Source organism: Xenopus laevis, chromosome 9_10L (assembly GCF_017654675.1).
Source record: "Xenopus laevis strain J_2021 chromosome 9_10L, Xenopus_laevis_v10.1, whole genome shotgun sequence".
In the NCBI taxonomy this organism is placed as follows: Eukaryota; Metazoa; Chordata; class Amphibia; order Anura; family Pipidae; genus Xenopus; species Xenopus laevis.
This window is the reverse complement of record NC_054387.1, coordinates 132,394,118-132,415,102: the sequence shown is the minus strand read 5'-3', so window position 1 is coordinate 132,415,102 and position 20,985 is coordinate 132,394,118. Positions and strand designations below refer to the sequence as shown.

The 20,985-nt window shown below is 40.1% G+C and overlaps 1 pseudogene; it reads left to right on the top strand.

Moving 5' to 3' along the window:
• Positions 1–12,447: 12,447 nt before the first annotated feature.
• On the top strand, positions 12,448–20,433 carry LOC108703859 (annotated as a pseudogene).
• Positions 20,434–20,985: the final 552 nt, after the last annotated feature.

The following is a 20,985-nucleotide window of genomic DNA, read 5'->3' as shown; positions in this document are numbered from 1 at the left end:
GAATCTCCAGCGAAGATTCGCTGGTGAAAATTCGCCGTCGTCAATTTCCAATTTTCACGATTTTTCAGTATAAACGTTTTCATTTCATGATTTTCTCGTGAAACCGTTCGAATTGCACTTTTATAAAAATCACCACTTAGAACAGTGTCATGGATTCTGCCTGCTCATTTCACAAATGGTGAGTAAAGGGAAATACACAGCTTTATAAATATCAAATTCATTACACTTTTTTTAATGTATGTACCTTTATAAATAGAGTATGCCCCATCGTATTCCAACAACAAACACTACAAGCAGCCTCAAAAATGGCTCAGTAGCGAAATCACAGCACCATCCAAATCGTTTATAATAATAAAAAGCCTTTATTAAGTTCCTGGCATAAATCCTGAACAAACAGTTCGTTCGAGCTCTAAGCCAGGAACCTAATAAAGGCTTTTTATGATTATAAATGATTTGGATGGTGCTGTCATTTCGCTACTGAAGTATTCAACCACTGGACAACCTTACATGTGCACCTGCTTATTGAGATTGTGGTTTTGGGTGAGTGCTGACCAATTGTTCCAGCCTCAAAAATGGCAGCAGGGGCCTGTCCAGAAGTGTGGGAGCCCTACGTTGCAGAATATGTTATTAACTGGAAAAGGGAACTCGTCTGTACTCAGCTTCTGTGAGGTTGCTAGACTGAATATTACTGTCGCTGTCTACAGCTCATGTACAGGGTCCCTTTTTTCAAGGGGAATGGTTGAATAACTTTGGGTCTGAAATGGACTCTATAAGATCCACGAGGGAAAGAAACAAAACCCCTCAGACAAAAAGGATTCCCCCCCAAAAGGGCACAGGCGACTGAAATGAGGGAATGTAACGTTTTGGTGCCCTACACAGCCTTGTAAATTCCAGAGGGATACCATTTAAGAAGATGTTTTAATATGAGAATGCTTTTATCAAAAATTTCCAAACTTTCCCTTTGTTAAACAAAGCTCTGATTTCACCAATATACCCCCAACTAGTGATCTCACAATACTTACACCTGCTACACCACACACTTTGATGATATTTATGGTGGATATTCTTGTGGTTTTCATGATATTAAATAAATGATAATGTCTAAAAGGTCTCTTCTTGACTTATTTTATATTGTAGCTAAGGACAACCTTCCTCCACTAAACCTTTAATCTTCCTCCACTGAAGTTGCTGGAGCAGCAGTTTCATAATGATGATAAGGCTGACTTTTGTTGCTTTCACATCTATTGCACAACTCCTTTTGTATTACTTCTGTATATTTTCTGTATATTTTCTGTATATTTAACCCTATGCAAAAACGGGTTTACAAATAAACTGATGGCAGCAGAGTCAATGTTGGCTAGTAATAGTGCAAGTGAAACTGGGGAATATAGGAAGGGAGGGTTATAGCATAACAATAGAAATCAGATAATTATTCAACAGTTTGATTTTTTTAGCCTGGAGATACATTTCTGGTGCCAAGGAAGAGAGAGTAGAAGACTGTTCCTGAGAAGCAGGCAAGTAAATTAACAAGTGGGTCTTGGGTAGGAAAGGAGAAACCAGATGAAGAAGAACGTTAACACAAAAATTAGATACTTTTGACGTAGCTTATACTTCTTGTTTATATTAAATCGGTTTCATATTTTGTATTGATGTTTTTTTAAATGTTGTTTAGAAGACTTAAAGTATGGTGGTTTAAAAATACCCCTTATCTAGTAAATCCCAGGTCGTTAGCATTCTAGATAATAGATCCTGTACCAGTACGTGCAGTTTTGTACACAACTGTTGACTGTTCTATCAAGAAAGAAGATAATGAACCTATTTAATAATGTTATATGTAATTAAAGATTCAATTATCTGCTATGGGCATGTGAAAAAAAGAGAGATCTATCATGCTTGATACCTGCCCCTGACAAATAGATGATACATGGGACAATGTAACCACAGCCCATTCATAAATAGAAGAACTTAAGGGGATCTATTAAAAAAGATCTCCATTGTATTGTTGGGTCTGGAACTTGGTGAGAGACTTTTCCAACGCCAACGCCCTTATCAATGTTGCAATCAGAGAAGGAAGTCTATTGAGATACAGAATACAAGCATTCAGTAGTTTGGGTGAGAACGTTCTGCCAGTCTCGACCCGTGCACATATATTTGATAGGTTACAGGTTATGATCCAAAAGCATTGGGTTATACATGATTGGCTAAAATATAACTTGCAAAATAAGGCTAAGCAAAATATTCTTATATGGGCATAAACTTTATACTTGGTACAGTTGTTTGTTTATCTGTAGTGCAATTAGTAAGGGCAGGGAAAATCTGAATTGGGGGAAGCACAGGGTATGAAATGACCCGATTATCTTCAACAATTTCTACGGTAGAGGTGGGACTAGGGTTTGACAGAAGCATTAATTGGGCATATTGGTCAGGTGAATTGCGTTTTCTTTTGGGAGGCATGACAAGACATGGCTTTAATGATAATGATGCGAATAATGAGGAATAATACAGCAATCAGGCAGCTATTAAGGATGATAGATACAATTGAACCCCAGAAACTGCCAAACAAGCTAGAGAGGGACCAGGGATCCTCCTTTCTAAGGCTGGACTCAATGCGTTTGATATTGGCTTTCCGATGGAGTCATTGTGATCAACAATATTGGTACAGCAATCAGTTCCAATAAGTGTGCAAACCCCTCCTTCCTTGGCTAGGACAAAGTCAATGGCCATTCTATTTTGTAACACCACCTTGCGAATTTGGGCCTGCTCTTCATTGAGGTCTGCTATGGCGTCAGAGGTTTAATTTACTATAGCGTCTAGGATGGTAGCTAGCTTTCTTAAGGCCAATATAAATCTAGGAACTCTGTACAAGGGGAAGATGGTGGAGATAACGGAGTCAAATGAGGAAAGGTCCCACCCATCTGGTACATCCCGTCTTGGTCGAACAAGAGCAGACCGATGTTGGGGCGGGGACAAGTAAACTTTAGTGGCTGGGATAATTTGACCAATAACACATCTGCCTTGGGCTTTTAAGGGGAGGGTTGCCTTTTTGAGAACTCCACATTGGGCTTCACTTAAATTAACTTGAGGAAAGGAGACCTGTTCAAGAATAGTGTAGTTAACAAACAGACCCACAAGATTAGGAGCACCTCCATTTGTGGGAAAGGGGGAGCATACCCAACAATTACTAGAGTTGACTGCATAAGCAACTTTGTGGTGCAGCTGCAGAACAAAATTATTTTCGAATGCAATGATCTGGGAAAACTGTGAGAGAGAGAAAAGCATCAGGAGCAAAGCAACAGACATGACTTAGTTTGGGAGAGAAGGATAACTCTCAGAACAGCCATCTGTGGAGGAAAAATTATACCGTACATGCACTCTCTCTTCTATGTCTCATGGGGCAAACCACTACAGCCAGTCTGTCCAGAGACCGTCGTCAAGCGTAACAGGTGGGAGTTATCGTGCTCGGAATCGGGTCAGTGGTGGGCTTAGCTGTATTGAGGGTTTCGCAACCTCTGGCTTTGGCACAGCCAGGGCAGTTGGAGGTACTGAAGATTTAGAGTGTGATGCGTTCACCCAGTATGACTTGCCGTCCAGCTTCGCTGACGTAGGTGATGTAAGTAGCGCCTGGAATGGTCCTTTCCACCTTGGTTCCAAAGGGGATTTCCTAATATGGTTACGGTAATAAACCCAGTCTCCTGGTTGTAGTCGATGAGGTTCCAATGGATGTTCAATTGGCTGTAAGGTTTGCACCTGTGATTTAATCAAAGACATTTTGTGCGAGAGTTGTATACAGTACTGTGCTATATCATCACTACAGGTTCTGAGTTCTGTAGGGACAGTCATGGCAACATTAGTATTCATCTTCCTACCAAACAAAATCTCATCTGGGGACAATCCATGTTTTGCTGTGGGAGTGCATCTCAGCAGATGGAAGATGTACCAGAGGAAGGGCTTCTACCCATGAACATCCTAATGCTTTTGTTACTTTTACCAACTTAGATTTTATTATACAATTGGTTCTTTTAGCTGCTCCTGATGCTTGCGGTTTATAAGGGGTATGCAATTGTTGTAAGATATTAAATGGACCCCCCTGTCTAAGCTGATTTGCAAGGGGACACCAATTCTCGGTACAACTTCTCTTAAAATACGTTTAGCTGTGGTATTAGCATTTGCCTTTCCTACAGGTGCCTCAGCCCCACCGTCATATGGTGACGCCCTCGCACCAGCCAGATTATATCCCAATTTAACTGCAGACAGTAGCAGTGAGGATTCCACTGTGGGCATTGGGAATACTAATGGGATGGCCGACATTATATTTCGGACAAATTGGACATACATTTTCATGATGGACTAAGGTACCATGGAAAAACCTGGGACATGCCAGAATTTGTTAATGGATTGTTTCATCCCCCCTTTTCCCAAGTGATAATCCCTGTGGGGAATCAAAGCCAAACGAGGGAGTCATGACTTTTAAGCAGCTATAAATTCACCATGTACATAAGTACCTTTTGGACTGATTTTGCAAACGTGTTTGGCCCAGAATGCAATTTTAGCTGAATTAGCATTTTGTTGTAGGGACTTCAATTGGCCATTGAACTAAGAAAATGGGGTACCAATAGAAATGGATGCAAGTACAGTAGGTGAGGGAGAATGGACAGAATGGCTGCTTTACAGAATATACCAGTAACTGCATTCAGAATAATTATTGTATGCTGTACATTTAACTATAGGCAAGGACTATATCAATAAAATAGCATTCAATACATTTGCAATTAATTCTTGATGAGCAATTGGCTTTCTTTGAAAAAAATGAGATACCCCCTTTTTTTTAAAAATGGACAAGCCCTACATAATAAGTAGAAAACACATTAACAATTTTACCAATGGAAATTTCACATGTTCATGTAAAGGCAATAAAGGCAGCAGCTTGAGCTGAGTGTGGTATTACTTCCGCTTCAATCAGGTTGATGTATAATGGCATAAGGCGTTTGCTGTCAGTGGCGCATGAAGAACTTATCAAAAAATAATTTAAAATCCATGTAAAGTGGATGAGCAAACAATTCAGGATGTGGAGAGAGAGTAGTATCTAAAAAAATAAAGCACACTCATGTGTTGTGTCAAAAGAGTCCTCATTTAGTTCTGGGCAGTCAGCAGGCTGTAGAGTAGCTGGGTTCAATGCTGAAAATTGCTTTAGCGTAAAGCAGAGTCTGGCTGATGACAATTGTGAGTATAGACCGAGTTCAACACTAGGGATGTAGCGAACTGTTCTGCGGCGAACTAGTTCGCGCGAACTTCGACCGTTCGCGTCCGCCAAATGTTCGCGAACGTTTGGGAACGTTCGCATTTTGAGTTCGCGTTCGATTCGAATACAAATCGTTCGACCATTCGACCATTCGAATTCCTTCGACCGCTAAAAATCGAACGATTTCCATTCGTTCGAACGATTGTAAGCATTCGATCGAATGAAAAGCATTCGATCGAATGGCTTCGATCGTTCGATTCGAATGAAAATCCTTCGATCGAACGATTAAAATCCTTCGATCGTTCAAATCGAACGATTTTACCGGGTGTTCGAAGTTTGCGAACTGTCCGCGAACGTTCGCATTTTTTGCCGGTGTTCGCGAACGGCGTTCGCGAACACCAAATCGGCAGTTCGCTACATCCCTATTCAGCACAGTCTAGGAAATGTGGACAATACAAAATAAGTTGATTAGCGAGAACAACATTACTGAGTTTGCCAACAGAGCGGAGGCATCCAGGTAGTCCCTAGGCCAGGGATCCCCAGTAGCTCGTGAGCAACATGTTGCTCTCCAACCTCTTGGATGTTGCTCTCAGTGGCCTCAAAGCAGGTGCTTATTTTTGAATTCCAGGCTTGGAGGCAAGTTTTGGCTGCATAAAAACCAGGTGCACTGCCAAACAGAGTCTCAATGTAGGTTGACAATCATAGGGGCTACTAAATGGCTAATCACAGTCCTTGGTTGGCACCCCAGGAACATCTTTTCATGCCAGTGTTGCTCCTCAACTCCTTTTACTGCTGAATGTTGCTCACGAGTTCTAAAGGTTGGGGATCCCTGCCCTAGGCCATTGGATCAAGCAAGCAACTGTAGTAGGCAACAGGTCTTTGTTTTCTAAAAGCTCTGGTTGAGGACTCCTTAAAGGAGAAGGAAAGGTTAAAACTAAGTAAGCCTTATCATAAAGGTCCATCTAAATATACCAGTAAACCCCCAAAGTAATGCTGCTCTGAGTCCCCTGTCAAAAGAAACACTGCATTTCTTTCCTTCTATTGTGTACTCATGGGTTTCTGTATCAGACTTCCTGCCTTCAGCTTAAACCTCATTGCCCTGGGCAAGAGCATGCTCAGTTTGCTCCTCTTCCCACCCCCCCACCCCCTTCTCTACTGTAATCTGAGCCCAGAGCAGGGAGAGACTCAGGCAGGATGTGATGTCACACCACATTAATACTGCAGCTCCTATCCTAAACAAACAGAGAGTTTCTAGAGCTTTTTACTCAGGTATGGTAAAACATTCTACAGAAGAAATATAGCATTCTAGCTTGCACTATTGCAGCTAATCTATTGGCAATAAAATGCCATCGTAGCTTTCCTTCTCCTTTAAGCATGGCCATTAAGTTCATGACAGTATAAGGTAGAGGTTTGGAGTAGTCGGGTAAGCCAAGTGTAGGAGCATACAGAAGTAGTTTATTCAGAGCGTGGAAACGTGGTCGTTTTCAGATGACCAAGTCAGGGCAGCAGTTTCACCATGAACCTGAGAAAGAAGAACTTTCAAAGGGTGGGTGAGTAGGGTAAGTAACTGGATATCCATTAACAACAAAATTAATAAACGGTTAACTTGCAGAGTCACGTACATAAGCATGAGATTCGTATGGCCACAAGCATAGACTACAAGTGAGGGGGTTGAAAACTAAAAAGGGTGTCAAAGATGTTGTGACTTGAATTGCAGGGGCAAAGGTGCTTGAATTCGAAATGGTGGCAGTATCTAGAATTATTATTTTTCATATCAAAACCTTATAGTGAATGTATAATGTCATAGACAGACTAAAACAGTACAGTACTAAAACAAATAGTGGAGAATACAATATTGAAAAATAGCTATACACTGCGCAAATGTTTAATAATTTAGGCAGATATTCATATCATCACCATTTCTATCCCTATCGCTATCCCTATATTTCAATGCTTTTTCTCAAAATGTTGCCTCTATACATATATGACATATACTGTATGACATATTGTCAATTGTTAGCAGAAAGAACAGTTGAAATGTCACAATCTATATGAGTTCGGTATGAAGAAGACACTTTGTAGAAGAAGGAGGGGGAGCTCATTTGGAAAGAGGAAATTAAAGTAGCTGAGAAATGTTACAAGCAATTAGTGAAACAAACAGATATTAGATTCTACACTCATTAAAACCTGAAAGCAAAAGGCAGTGGAAGGAGCTTATTATCTGCAGATAAATTGGACCAGCAGCAACAGAATAGTAATATGAGGGAGAAGAAAATGCACCCTCTGGAAAGGCATCAGGCCACAATACACACACAGCCCATTGACGAACAGTAGATGACGAGTTCTGTCGTTTATCTCTCAGTCAATCACCACATCTGGACACACTCCTAATGCTCAATACAGATTTATTTGTAAGGTGCACCAAACTGCAGATTTAGCAATATAGCAAATCTGACAGGTCCAGACACTTTGTTATATAAATTTATACCCAGATCAAAACATCATTACATTTTAGATTATGTATTTTACTTGAAACAATCTTATTGGTCATCTTAATTTTTTTAATTTTTTTTTTAACGTCATTGGATTTTATTATTAAGTATCATTTGTTATGAAGTACGTTTTTCCTTTAATTATTTATTGTCTAAATTTTTAAGGGCTTTACATGTACCAAGCAAAACAATTTCAGTTCCTATAACAGCTGTGTACTAGCAAGCAAGAACTTTAAGCTTAACCCTTTACTAGACAACTTTGTCAACTTGACCTGACATTTTCAATCTTATGAATCACTGAATGAGTGATAAGGAATCTTTCGCTGACATTTAGGGGCAAATTCACAAAGATGCGAAGTTGTGCCTGGCGCAACTTCGCTGCACTTCGCCGCACTTCGCCATGCGTAGTTTCGCCAGCGCTCCGCAAATTCACTAAAATCCGAAGTTGCGCACAGGGGTAGCGCAAGGTTGCGAAGTTGCGCTATATAAAGCAAAGTTACGCTAGCGAAGGTTAATTTGCATACGGTGCGAAATTCAAATTTCAATGGAGGAACACGTATCTGCACTACAAATGCCCTGAAAACCTTCAAATCAGAAAATAAAAATGTTATTTTGCCCTACACATGTGCCCACTGTCTAGGTAAGTTGCCATGAGTCAGGAAATGTAGGGGGGAAGGAGGGGAGCCCCAAAAATGTTTCGATCTTTTTCAGCCTATCAGCCATCATGTAGAAAACACGCCAGCGTTTTTTGGGACTTAGAAAAAAAATTGACTTTTTTTGAAACAATCCCTATCTACTCTATTGCGCTTCGCCTGGTCTGAGGTGGCGAAGGAAGTCTAGCGTAAAAGGTAGTGTTCAGTACACTGCGAAAGTTAATGAATTTGCGTAGTTACGTCGCTAGCGAAAATTCGCCTGGCGTAAGGATGCGAAGTAACACTAGCGAAACTACGCCAGCGTTCGTTAGTGAATTTGCGCAGTAGCGAAAATGCCAAATGATAGCAAATTAACGCAAGCGTTCGGCGCTTCGGCGCTTAGTGAATTTGCGCCATAGTCTAATCTATATTGCAGTGGTATACAATCTTGAGTTAGTTGTTTCAGTAATTATGACCAGCTCAATATTGATATCTCTATCAAGAACAGCTACAGAGGAGTCATGTATTATGGTCAAATATTGACCATCAATGATGAACATGAACATGGACATGAACTAAGGGCTTTTAACACACAAACTTTAGACAACAGACACAACAAGCAATACCTATCACCATCAACAAAACAACAACATCAGGATTTCTGGTCCATTCCAGCGTTGTGTGTTGCGAAGCACATTTACTATACTTAATATCCTTATAATACACAAAAGCCATGAATATCTTGTAAATACTATCCTTATAAACGGTGACTAGTGATGTCATCAGTTATAAACGGTGAGTTCTGATGTCATTTCTGTCACATGACTCACTGAAATTTGTGTATTATAATAAATAAAGTACCCCCAGTTGTAAAATATGAGGATATTAGAAGTTACCTCGGAGTTCCATGACCTGTATAAAAACACTCAGCCTTCGGCCTCATGTTTTTATATGGTCATGAAACTCCTCGGTAACTTTTAATATCCTTATATTTTATAAGAGGGGTACTTTATTCACTATATAAGCAGCGGGAGATAAAAGGTGTGATGGCTCAGTAAAAGCAAACATTTGGGAAGCGCATTCCCGACTGGCTTTGGACTTGAGGTTACCCATGACTATCACTAACAAAAGACGACACTTGAGCTCCTCTAAGTGTGGTCTCGGTGTGGTCTGTTAAACTAATCTGTTAAACTACAAACAACACTTTCTCTGTTTCTCTTTTTTACTCAATACTCTCTTTTTCTCTCTCAAACCAGCAAAAGAGGAAGTGAACAGAGAAATACTCTGAAATACACAAAACTGCAGCAACAGCACTGTACAAAAATGTAGGGAATTCACAAGCCAATTATGATTTCAGATAGGATCTTTCCCCATTTTCTTCCACTATCTAAAGCCTCTAGGATGTGTGTGCCCTCTAGAGCCCACACTCCTCTAGGTGTCTGTACTCGCTAAGGTACACACTCCACCTTTTACAAGCAGCTAGCTCGTAGCAGATCTCGCGTGTATGTGCCCTCTTTCATGCACACACACTGGAAAGCTTACTCAATATCTAAACGGAGCCGCGGTCACTCGCTAATTGAATGATACAGCGCTTATTTTACCACAACTGGGGCTCATAACATTGGCGGGGGACGTCTCCCAAACCATCAACAGAAACCTTACGACGTGGTCGGTAGAGTAACCTAGGACCACCAATACCGTATGAGCCTGGAGGGTCTAGCAAAACCTTGACAAGTACCACACACTACAATTAACTATCTCATATAGTAGGGAGTAAACCTCAAGCCAAAGCCACACAGCAAAAGATTAGATATCTAACAAGCGCGATTACAAAAATGAAACAGGCTAATCATACAATCAAAATTACTCTTCAGTTCTCTGAAATAAACTGACTGGGATTCAGCCTTACCGGGACAGGTTGGAAGCCAGACCAATACCTAGTGCAAAAATAGGTAAAAACATACCAAATCTTGGGCCCTTTGCACTTGGTAGAGGTAGAACTCCAGTTCCCGTTGCCCGAAAGGTGAATCCGAGTCACGGCACCAGCTGTTGGGTCTGGACCTTGGTGAGAGACCTTTCCAATGATACAGCCAACGCCCTTATCAATGTTGCAATCAGAGAAGGAAGTCTATTGAGATACAAAATACAAGCATTCAGTAACTCGGGTGAGAACGTTCTGCCAGTCTCGACCTGTGCACATATATTTGTTAGGTTACAGGTTATGATCCAAAAGCATTGGGTTATACATGATTGGCTAAAATATAACTTGCAAAATAAGGCTAAGCAAAATATTCTTATATGGGCAAAAACTTTATACTTGGTACAGTTGTTTGTTTATCTGACTACAAGCAATTTCTTAATAGCCAGCTAGCTAGGCGTTGGGTTAGGTTTGGATTCATCAATATGATGTAAATTGACTAACATTCTTTATTTTTCCAAAATAAACCTTGATTTACAGTGCCAAATGAAACCAGGGGAAGAATTTGTTGACCCTTCTTTCTGTCTTCTTTTTGTCCATGAGTAAATGAAAAAATGTGTCATTGTTTGCACAATTTGCTTTTATTGGCTGATTGGTGGCTTCTCTGTTATGGACATTAAGGGGTGTTATGATAAAATATATCTGGAACGGTCTAAATCCTAAGACGGACGAATGGCTAGTGTCAGAGTGCTGATATTTGTCACCCCTGCCCTCTATGACGCCATAACGCTATAGGGCCCAAGGCAGGATGGACTATAAGGGCTAATGGTCTACTGTGGACAATGGTCACTCATATAGCTTATACCAGGCCATACAAACAAAAGATCATCACTCTGTTACTTAAATTCCAGAGTGTCAGCATAACGCCAGCCTGTCTGCAGAAGTGCTGCTCAAATTACTGGAAATACCACAATGGCCTTGGTTAGCCAATAGCTGATTGCGAGGTTGTGGACCGTTGGAGCTAGGCACAGTATGTTACAACATTCCTTTGATAACATGTAAGACTAAGTAAATCATTTAGACATTAATTGTACAAGGAGGAGTCAGACTGTGTATAGTATTTCTGTGAACCCTTTGTTACAATAACTGTAAATGCCTTCTGAAAGCTATATAACGCCTGGACCAAGAGGTGGGTCTTTGGTAAGTCCTTGGCTGACATTCTGTGTGTTACTCCAACAGCTTACCCAGACAAAACTGTTTTGTTGTATTATGTATGAATAAATTGCCTGACTATTACTAAAGGTTTTCCTTTACTGAGTTTTGTCTCACACGAGGTCAAAATGGTACTACTAAAAATACCATCAGGGGGGTATTTATCAAGGGTCGAATTTCGAGGGGTTAAAACCCTCAAATTGGACCATCAAATTGAAATCCTTGGAATTCGAATATCGAATTAGAAGGATTTAGCGCTAAAATAAGCATTCGATCGATCGAATAAAATTCATTTGATCGAACGATTTTTATTCGATGCCAAAAACTTAGAAAATGCTTGTAGAAGGTCCCCATAGGCGTATAATGCAATTCGGTAGGTTTAACTTGGCGAAGTATTGAATTCAAAGGATTTTTAAAGAGACAGTACTTCGACTACCGAATAGTCGAACGATTTTTATTTGAATCGTTCAAATCGCAGTCGAAGTCCAATTCGATGGTCGAAGTATTCGAAATTCAAACTTTTTGAAATTCAAATATTCACCCAAGGCTAAGTAAATCTGCCCCTAAAAAAATGTTGTCAACTTTTTGCATCAATAAAATTATAGTATTTTGTCAGACTTACAACAAATGTGGCCGCAGGTTATAATGGCATAACTCCATCTCTGAATAGTTTTTGCTGAAAAAGGAAAATGTTTAAAAAATAGTTTTGTATATAGAGTGGAAAGGTCCTCTTATGGTCACCCATGCATTTAAGCTTGTGACCAAAGGTAAATAATTACGATGAGCATATGTGGTTTACCTTGATGGGTTGACAACTTTCTGAACATAAACTTGAAACTAAAAACGTAGTTATTTTAATATGTGTTAAATGAAAATAAATAAATAAATAAGTACATAAAAAGTTTTATACTTGATTTATTAACCTGTAGATTGATTCTCTATTTTCAGGAAGCACCTTTGTTCTGTTAGACATATAAACTTCATTGCTCTACAGGATTACCAGCTATGATACACTAAACCTCCAATTAAGAGAAACACAATACTATTACATTGAGAGACTACACCTTCCCTGACTGATATTTCTCAGCCAACTACAAAAATGGCATTGGGGTATCAAAACTTATCATCCTTCCAAGAAACTAAAAGTAAGTATTATATACATCTACAGTAATGTGAAGGCTGTGGGAGCAAAAACTGGGGATCTCGTTAAAAAAAAAACGATTTATTCATCAGACCATCAATCAGGACTATGTATGTATTGTGTGACCTCAGGGTGTAGCAGGTGGCACTAAGGGATCTATAATAATTGGCAGTAAGGTACAATATTTTTCCTCAGCCATTGGGCCGGACAAGCATAAAGCTTTTAAAGCTTGAGGATTGGCACTAACTTATTGTTGGAAATGGAAATGTGCGACTCTGGTCTGAAACAAAGAACTGAATGTTTCATTAATTAATGTTTTTCTGTACCTTGTTTTGTAATCCAGGTGTAGGATCTTTCTTTGGGTTTCCTCTTCTCTATCCTCCTTTACCTATCAGACCAGATTGGGCACTAGAGAGCAGTTCATAGTTCAGACTTTTTACAGTAGTTTTTAATAATTTTGTTCATCCCTTCACATGTGAATCACTGGTGCATTTGACTTTCACTGATACGCATGAAGTAAGCTGAACGGGGTTCTAAGGGCAAAATACTGTATTTGATATTACTATACTGTAATTGATATTTGTCTTCTGTATGCAACCATTTTGCTATAGAAATCTATTTAGAAACCAATGAAGGATGTAAGCAGGAGAATAGGGGCCGCTAAGGCCGGGCCAAGCTGATCGGGTACCCTAGGTTAGGAAGAGAAGAATGACAAAGGGAGGGGAGACAGCAGCAGAGGGGAGGGCAGGTTAAGGAGGGGAGTACAACAAAGGGAGTGGAGAGCAGATGTGGGGAGGGAAGGAGAGGGAGGGGAGAGAGCGGCAGACAGAAGAGCAGGGTAGGGAGGGGAGCACAACAAAGGGAACGGAGGGAGAGCGGAGAGAATGAGGGGAGAGCAGCATAGGGGAGCAAACATGAACTAAGGGAAGGCAGAAGACCCTTTAAAGGAAAACTTTACCCCCCAAACAATGTAGGTCTCTATAAAAAGATATTGCATAAAACAGCTCATATATAAAAACCCTGCTTCATGTAAATAAACCATTTTCATAATAATATACTTTTCTAGTAGTATGTGCCATTGGGTAATCATAAATAGAAAATTGCCATTTTCAAAAATAAGGGCCGCCCCCTGGGATCGTAGGATTCACTGTACTCATAAACATACCAACAAACCATACATGTTAGGTCACATGAGCCAATTAACAGATAGAGTTGTGTCTTTTGCTTCCACACTTCTTCCTGTTACAGTTAGAGCTGCAGTATTTCTGGTCAGATGATCTCTTCCTGTTACAGTTAGAGCTGCAGTATTTCTGGTCAGGTGATCTCTTCCTGTTACAGTTAGTGCTGCAGTATTTCTGGTCAGGTGATCTCTGAGGCAACACACAGACCATCACGAAATGGTGGCTCAAGGCAAGAGATGTAAAAGGGCAATATTTACTTAAATATATATTCCAGTTTGGTAAGATTCTTTAATATGCCACTTAATATGATATGAACTATCTGTTGCTTAAGTGTTCATTTTGGGGGTATAGTTTTCCTTTAACAGGTACCTGCCTAGCACATGACTATGGTTGCACCCTAGGTAAGGTGCTGTGACTACAGAAGTACAAGAACTCATTTACAAACACCTACAGACTCACAAATCCAAGTGGCTTCATCTGTATAAGTACCATCATGTTTAAAGATTGTTATGCTTGCTTCGAGATAGATGTTTAAGTTTACATCTCTCTTTAAAGTGTGCAAAATGTTGTGTAGATCAAGCACATGTTTGAGATAATTGATTGCTAAATGTTAAATTGTGATTTTATTTTTTTTCCAGCTGGAAATAGGGACACTCTTATTACAATGATGCAAACAATGAAAACTCGAAAGCTCTCCCTGAGGGACATCCTGGACATTGGGCAAGAGAATATAAGTGAAGTTGTTCCCCAGACTTCACAGGATCTTCCCTGGGCTCTTTTAAGGAAACTGATGGCGCTGGACAAGACTGCAAGGAACACATGTTTTGTGTCACATGCACAAAACTCTGGGTCAAATTTAGGGACAGGTATATATAGTTCCGATGCAGATAATGAATTTAATCCTTTAGATCTTTTGTATGTTCTCCTGAATTCTTCAGATAATTTTTTAAAACAGAACATTTACTCAAAAATGGCCATGTGCCAGTTTGCTGTCCCACTTTTGCTACCTGATGACGATGGCTCAGGCTGCACCTTTATGTTATGGGCAATGAGAGATATTGGTAAAAGGTGGAGACCTCAATCATTATCACAGAGTAAAGACTTTCTGGAGGAAAACCTTGTAGAGATTCCCATGGCTTTATTTTCCTTTGTAAGACTGGGAGAATGTATAATATCCAAATCCAATATCCTCAACCATGTTCTTAGCCCATCAGAGCAGTATAATGACTTCTTTATCCATAAAAATATGGAAGGTGGGAACATTGAAAGGAAAATCTCAAATGGCTTGGTGGAAACATCTTGGTATTTTCCAGCTTCTGGGAGCATTTTGAAGAACCTATTGCAGTTGCAAACCTGCGTGGAGACTTGGAGTCTAACCCAAACCAGTTTTGCTTCCTTGCAAAGGTATCCACAGCAGTGTTTATATTCATTGACAGCATTAATGAGCAACAGTTCAAGTTGTTCTCTGGCTGTAGAAACTCTCTCGCAACATTCTACTTTATCATCAATCCAAGTAATGGAAAAAATGTCACCAAAGAGACTGAAGCATGCTTGGAAAAGTTATTGTTATTTTTGAACATTGATACAAGAAATATACTGATAAAAGACCAAAGAGTAAATGATTAGTGATGGGCAAATTTGCGCCGTTTCGCTTCGCCGAAAAATTCGCGAATTTCGCGCAAAATTCGCGAAACGGCGAAAAATTCGCGAAACGGCACAGGCGTCTCGTTTTCGACGCCGGCGCCCGTTTTTGACGCCGGCGCCCGTTTTTTCGACGCCGGCGCCCGTTTTTGACGCCGGTGTCCGTTTTTCGAAAAAAAAATTTTGACGGCGGCGAATTTTTTCGGCGAATTTTCGCCGGCGTTTCGCAAATTTATTCGCCTGCTGCGAATCGCGCAAATTCGCAGCGAATTCGCGCCTGGCGAATAAATTCGCCCATCACTATAAATGATGCAAGATTCGTAAAAACTCTACAAAGCATTCTCAAAAACGTTTTAGATAATGCCTGTAGAAAAACAAAACTGGAAAATATGGCACAAATAGCAAATGAACTTGGCATCAACGTGGATGAAAATTGTGAGGAATGTCAGAAAGGAAAAGAATGTGCCACAGAAATAACAAAAAAGATGAAAGATGTGCTACAATATAAGAAAGATACCATGAAACTACAAGGTAAACTGTGGAAACAGTTGTCTCAAATAGAGAAAGAATTATGCAGAATGAGGGAACAAGGGGATTTAAGTTTAGAAGAATACAGGTCTCAGCTTTTAAAGCAACGTAAAAAGCTACATAGGCAGCAGAACCAACATGGCCTTACCGATGACATTAATTCATTTATATCGGCAATTACGGATATTTATGCTTGACTCAATAGGAAGAAAACATATTTCTAAGCTGCAAACTCAATACAAAGAAACATGCGCACTTGCAATGGATAACAGAGAAAAACTTAAGAAGTTAGACCAGCAGATATCTGACAGTTCTTTGGGACTAGAACATTTTCTGCGAGAAATTGGCCAGTTTTATGAGGCAGAATGTTCCATGGTGAGAGAAGAACAAATATCCAAAGAACAAAGGCAGTTTAGTGAACTACCAAAAATTGCTTCCACTCTCTTACTGGATGGGTTCCCATTAGAGCTGATAGATGAAGATGCCTCCAATATTCCCCTGCAGTGGGTGTCTGATGTTCTTGATGATTTGGATAACAAAACAGGAGGGAAATGCAGAATGAGAGTAATCTCTGTGTTGGGAGTGCAGAGCACAGGGAAATCCACCTTACTGAACACCATGTTTGGCTTGCAATTTCCAGTGGCCAGTGGGCGATGCACACGAGGAGGCTTCATGACCCTGATTAAAGTGAAAGAAAGCTTCCAGGACAAAATTGGCTGTGAGCTTGTTCTGGTGATTGACACTGAAGGTCTGAAAGCTCCAGAACTGGCTTCTCTAAAGTTCAGTAATGAACATGACAATGAGTTGGCAACTCTAGTTGTTGGGCTCAGTGATATCACTATAATTAATATTGCCATGGAGAATGCAACTGAAATGAAAGACACCCTGCAGATTGTGGTCCATGCATTTCTCAGAATGACTGAAATAGGGAAGAAACCCAAGTGCTAGTTTGTGCATCAGAATGTGAGTGATGTTTCTGCTCATGCTCTGAACATGAGAGACAGGAAGAAACTCCTGGAGCAGCTGGATGAAATGACTAAGGTGGCAGCAAACATGGAAAAAAAGGGGTGCAATTAGATATTTCAATGATATCATAGACTATGACACAGAAAGGGACAACTGGTACATTCCTGGGCTTTGGTGTGGTGTACCGCCCAAGGCTTCTGTAAGTGCTGGCTACAGTAAAAACATTCATGGTATGAAAAATTCTTTGTTCATGGAGGAAAATAGTACTCGACCAGCTCAAAAAATAGGTGAATTTATCGAATGGCTGAGAAGTCTGTGGAACGCTGTGAAACATGAAAATTTTATTTTCAGTTTCAGAAACAGTTTAGCAGCTGCGGCATATGATCAGTTGTCCATAAAATATTCCCAGTGGGAATGGAACTTCCGCAGGGAGATGTACAACTGGCGGATCAGTTCAGGAAACACAATCAAGAATCAGTGGCAACAAAACATTCTGGAAGAAACAAGCGCAAGCTTAAAAGATGATCTGCTTACTGTTATCAACAAAGAAGAAAGTGAAATGTTAAAACTGTTGGAAAAGTTTTACGAAGACAAATCTGACAATGCTCATTTGATAGAGACATTTCACGAAGATTTTATGACAAGTGCGAGAAGCCTCAGGGAGAAGCTGGAACATTCTGCCATAGCAAAGATGGATGAGGCTGTACGAATTCAGAAAGTGAAAAATAACATAAAGTTCATTGTAAGCAACAATCAAAAAATAATTGAGAACAATCTGACCAGTCTCTCACTACAGCTCAGGAGACAGGATGGTCATCTCAAAAGTGAAGAAGTTGAAAGTCGGTTTGAGACTACGTGGGACAAAAGTTTAGAAGAGTTACCAAGGCATCAAGTAGAGAGGAGAATTATCCAAACAGAAATGTTAAAGGAACTTAGTAGGGACATTGCAACTAAAGGAAGTTCAGTTCAACAGAAATTTCTCAGTGTCCAATGCTTAGAAGATTTTGGAAGACATGAATTCAAGGTGGAGGATGCACATATTGACATTGCAGCTTTCAGTACAAGGTATAAAAGAACGAATGACCAATGACAGCCAAAACAAAATAAATGTCCTTGCTTCTTCACTAATACAGCATTGCTTCGATTATATAGCCCAGAAGGCAGAAACAGGAGAGAATTACGACGAGATTTATTGTCAAGAACTGCTCAATACAATCAATAAAAGGCTTAGGGAGGAAGAAGTCAAACCAACTCCCTTTACCCATCTGTTTGAGTTGGATATAAAGCTCCATATTTTGGGAAAAGCAGCTGAGACATTTCAGGACATGCATGATAAGTTTGTTCAGTCAAATGATCCCATGCTCTATTTGGGAAAGCTAAAACCAATTTATTCCACCACAATTAAACATATATGCCAAGAAAAGGACGAAGGGCACAGCAGAGCTGAACAGTTCTGTGAAATCTGTTTTAAGCCGGCAATAACCAACCACATTAATCAGTATCTGGGGAGGGATATTGTAGATGATATTCTATACCGTGCAGGCAATAAATATTGCAGTAGAACCTTCTTCCAGTTCACTGCACTCAAGAAACTGTTTCATGAAGAAAACATTTCTCAATTTGTGACATACATTAATTCCTACGATCAGTTTGTAAAATCATGGATAAAACAAAACATCTTAGATACTTATGAGAATCCCAGTAATCTTAATGAATTACAAAGAAATGCCCTTTCCCATATCTGCAGTGATATCAGGGCAGTTCTTCACTCCGAAGACAGTTCCACTCTGCCAGACTTTTTGGAAGGTTTCTGCAAGGCATTGGGGAGCAAATTAATCATTTCCCAGAATGAAATGAAGGTGGTCCTTTTTCAAAACCAGTCAGATGTCCAAACATTTTCTGAGGGCATTGAATCATTTCTCGCAACCATTGAGAGCCAAACCTTGCCAGACTTTCAAGCTTTTGATGTCACGTCTTTGCTTTCCCAAGTTACCCTGGATCCACAGGATGAGCTGTTTAAGAAGGTGTTTGGCTGTGGGAAACAATGTCCCTTCTGCAAGGTCCCCTGTGAGGCTGGAGGTACTGACCACAAGAAGCACTTTGCATCAGTCCACTGCCCTCAAGGCTTAAACCGCTGGAGGCATAGTGAGAATCGGAAGTTGACTGTAGATATATGTTCAACTGCTGTTTCCTCTGATCACACTTTCAGGAATCCAGTTACAGACTGGAAATGGCATCCCTACAAACAATACCGCACAATCTACCCAGACTGGGACATTAAACCTGATCCTAGCATCACAGCCTCAGACTACTGGAAGTATATTTTTGCTAAGTTTAATACAAAGTTTGCTGAAGAATATAATGCATTGCCTGCTGATCTGCCAGATTCATGGAATGATATAACAGAGGACCAGGCTCTCAACAGTCTAGAAGAAGTATATGCTATGAAAAAATATTAAACCTAGTTTAGTGTTTCCTTAGAATGCAGCATAACCCTACTGGAACCAGGACCGCCATCAGAAATCGCAGGGCCCCATACGACAAAATTTCCTGGGCCCCCTGGGCTGCACCCACCGCAGGCCCCACCTACAGGTCCGCCTTCCCCATCCCACAGGTCCGGCCCCCACCACACAGTAAAAAAACAAAAAAAATATTGGTGGCTAGGGTTCCCACATGTTAATAAAAAATAAAAAGATATTGGTGGTCAGGGCCCCCCATAAAAAAACATTTGTGGCCAGGGCCCCCCAATTAAAAAATATTGGTGGCTAGGACCCCACATGAGAGAAAAAAAATTGGTGGCCAGGGCCCCACATTATGAGAAAATTTAGGCTAATCAAGTAAATGTGGCGTGACTTGGACCCCTTACCCTCAGGGCCCCCTACAACTCTCCCCCCTGTCCCCCCCTGATGGCTGCCCTGACTGGAACCAATTATAGAAGTTAGGTTAGGGCTAAAATGATGCTGCAGAATTTATCTGTTTCATTTTTAAACTTTTAACATTTCCTTTTGAGTTATATTGATGTATATTCCCTTTATTATATTTGTTCAGCAGGAGCATCTCTCAAGGTTTGCTCTATGTCTGTATAGGGCAATATGATAAAGCTATAACACATAATAGAAAGACGTGATCATTATAATTCATAAGGCACAATTCATTTCTGGGTTACAGATTTGCAGAATTTACTTCTCACAAACTAGTTTTCCCTAATCTAAGTTTTTTCCTTCACTTTTTTGGAGAGGAATAGTAATTGCCAATTGTACGAATGCATCTAGAAAGAGAAAGCTTTTCCATGATTATGTCTTCTCTGCTCACTGAATCTCATTTATAGCCATTCTTATTTTTACTTAAATAAGTGATTAACAAATCAAAGTAATATATACATTTATGGAATGTGTGCTAACATACTGTATAATGGATAATACCCTGTGATACTGTATTCTGTTTAAAGAGAAGCAATAAAAATTGACAAGCAATGACAATTTTAAGTATTTGCATTTATGTCTTACCATAAATAATGCATATAAAAAAAAAAAAAAATATATATATATATATATATATATATATATATATATTTATATATATATATATATAAGCACAGACAGGCTTCAGTTCCCTATCAGGTCCTGCTAGCTGCTGATTGGTTCCTGTCCTACAGTGCAGTGAGCTGAGAGCACAGCCTGGGAATTCAGGGAGCAGCAAGTGGAAGAGAAGGGAGGGATTATTAGGGGTTTGCTAATAAAGGGCAAGCGAGGGAACGCGGGGACTCCCTGTATTATAATAAAGGTTTATAAGGCCTGGGATTGCGGCTTCATCTGTGATGTGACCTGTGGTTCATAGTGGGCATTGCACCAAGGTATATTGGGATTTCTAAATGTGAGTCTCTGCCTTTGAAATATGTCCAAATATCACAGAGCAGAGGTGGGGCTGTCACAGGGATTAACCTCTCGTCCATGGGAAGTGCAGGGCAAAACTACCAAAGGGATTAACATTTTTCTCTGAATCAGTCCCTTCATCTCCCATGAGAAGTTCTTAGGT